The sequence below is a fragment of the Phalaenopsis equestris genome, unplaced genomic scaffold (genome assembly GCF_001263595.1).
Source record: "Phalaenopsis equestris unplaced genomic scaffold, ASM126359v1 Scaffold000002, whole genome shotgun sequence".
Classification (NCBI taxonomy): Eukaryota; Viridiplantae; Streptophyta; class Magnoliopsida; order Asparagales; family Orchidaceae; genus Phalaenopsis; species Phalaenopsis equestris.
In genome coordinates, this window is record NW_018164444.1 from 68,020,333 (window position 1) to 68,022,971 (window position 2,639).

Genomic DNA, 2,639 nt, shown 5'->3' on the forward strand with positions numbered 1-2,639 from the left:
CTAGTCTTTTAGAAAGCGCTTCGCTGCTTCTTTCTCGTAAGTCGTCAGTCTAATAACTGGAAAGAACAGAAAATCTATCCGAAAGTTGCGTCCCCCCTCTTTCTCTTTAGAAAGCATAGGCTGCCTGAAGAGAATGGAATGGCTGATCCTCCTCTTCTCTTTCTCTAGTGGGGCATGCTCACTTCGGGTTTCACGCTATTCACTCTACGTATCATACATAGCTTCTCTTTTGAGTAGAGTGGATTCCATCTCGGATCCCTCCCTATTTCTTTGAAAAGAGAAGGCGCTAGTCCGAATGAGTCGAGCTTCTCTTCTTGAAGAAAAAAAGAAAATTGCATCTCCTATCCCGTGACCAAGTAGAAGAAGTAGAGCTGATTGAACAACTTACTTGATGAGATCAGCGCCTCTGCTTGAAAAGAAAAGGTTCTATCCGGAAAGGGACTTCCACTAGGGCTAGGGACACCGGGTCTTATCTTTCGAAAAGAAGGTATATCTATTATCATTCAAAATAGCAATAGCAGGACTTGTATCACCGGAAATTTGGAAGCATAGCACCAACGAGAGTTTGATTCTGAAAAAAGAAAAGTGATTGCGTTCACTAGAAAATGCTCTCCCTTGCTTCTCTTGATTCCATAGCGGATGGGTACAGTCATTCCATTCAACAAAAAGAGAGCACCGGATCTTGCATGAATGTGCACATCCGATTTGTTCACATCTTGAAGCTTAGCGCCCTTTGTGAAATGATACACTCTTCCCCGAGGTTGAGAAGTGTTTGGTCCGTTCAGGTACCCTAAAACCGGTCACGGTCATCAAAAACAACCATGACTCGGCAAAGGATTGCCCGAACAAGCCAATCAGCATAGATGTTGTTAGCACTGCTGGCAAAGTGTCAGTAGCAGCTTGAAGGTCGAATGAATGCAAATGCATCTTTCCGTTGAGCAGGTAGAAGTTGATCGAAAGTCCCGTCGGTGGCAAGGCGACTAAGGACCTCCATCACCCAATCATGGAAAGGTCTTAACAAGGCCTGCCAGATTGGATTACCAATTGCAAACACTCGCACCTTGCCACTACCCTCTAGCTTCACCCCAAATCTCCCGGCTTCTGGCCGCGTCTTCATCGTATCCCACCAAGCGGGAAGAATCAGACTAGACTCTTTATCAGCCAGCCCAGGCCTAAGGTACCTGCCCTGCACGGGAGCACAGGATCATCATAACCGGAGGTCACGCACGGGCACCTCACGATCAGAGAACCAAAGACTACCGAGCTTGGCAAGCGCAAGCTCCTCGGGCGGGTACAGTGTCAAAAGCGCACTGGCTTCCACCGGTAAGGTGTGCCACACGCTCAGACGCTTACTCACTTCCGAGACGTCTACATCCTTCGCCTCATGAATAGGGTTAATGTAGGTCTTAGGAGTCTACGACCAATTGAATAGGAATTTGGGAATAAGAGGGGACATATGCGGAAAGCATTGAGGCAGACCTGGTCAATAACTCGACACAGATCTACTTACAACGCTCCCCAGGGGTGTAATCCGGTATATGTATGGTATGGTTTTCGGAGAGACTTTTGGTCCCTTCGGCCATACTCGTATTCTATTTTAGAAAGAGCAAAGACTCTATACCAACTTAGCAATCCTAGGATTACTCAACCTTTCTTAAGACTTTTTAGAATAAGGAAGAAGAAACGCGATAGACCGCAACCTGTCAAGGACACAGACGTCTGAATTTGCAGCTTCGTGGAGTGGACTCCTCCCCAGTACCGCATGAGGCTACGACCTACATGTTTGATATACTGCCCGGCAAAAAGGGCTCCAGAACGCGTATAAAGACGCCTTATCTGCAGTACCACAAGGTACACCGCAAGGCTGTCTTAGTCAGCTTGAAAGAGAGAATCTTGGTATCAGAAATCTTCACATCTCCCCTCAGTTGAAGTTATAGCACTACTCCGGAATCCACTGAGTTGCAGGAATCCCCTGAATGAGGGGCTACTGTAGGCTATGCTGCTAGGCACGCTCCTAGGAATGCTGCTAGTGAAACCGGGTTAAGGGAAAGCTGGGACGGGCGAAGATGCTATTGGTAGTACTAGTGCTTTTGGGTCCACGGGAAGGGCTGGATCTCGGTCCCGGGTCCGGCTATCGATATCGATCACGAGGGAACGGATAAGTATGCTACATCTTGCTCTGCTCCAGTTCCCTCTGCTTACACCTGGTCAATCCGTGGATCGCCCCTCTTATAAAGTGAAGTGAAGAGTTCAGGCCCTGCTCTCGTCTCTGCTGACGAAGCGTTTATCTCTGTCTCTGCTATCCTCGCAGAAATGAGAAAATCGGATCGACTGAAAGAGTCTATGCTATCGGTGGAGCTGGTTCTACCTCAACAACAGGATCTGCAATTGGATCTTCAACTGCCTCTGCTTCAATTTTTGATGAAAGGTCGACTAGTTCTGGATCTAGAGAAAGAGACTCTTCAACCGGTGAAAGATGCTACTGACCGACCTAGCTGACCTCTCCTTATCAGTCGAGCATAACAGAAGTTCTCCTCTCTCCTTTTTCGTTGGAAAAATGCTTCTCTGATTCCGACTCTGTCCCAACCCAACATTTTAGAGTGCCGTGCCAGGGCGATAGGCGCTTCCGCAGTCACGCA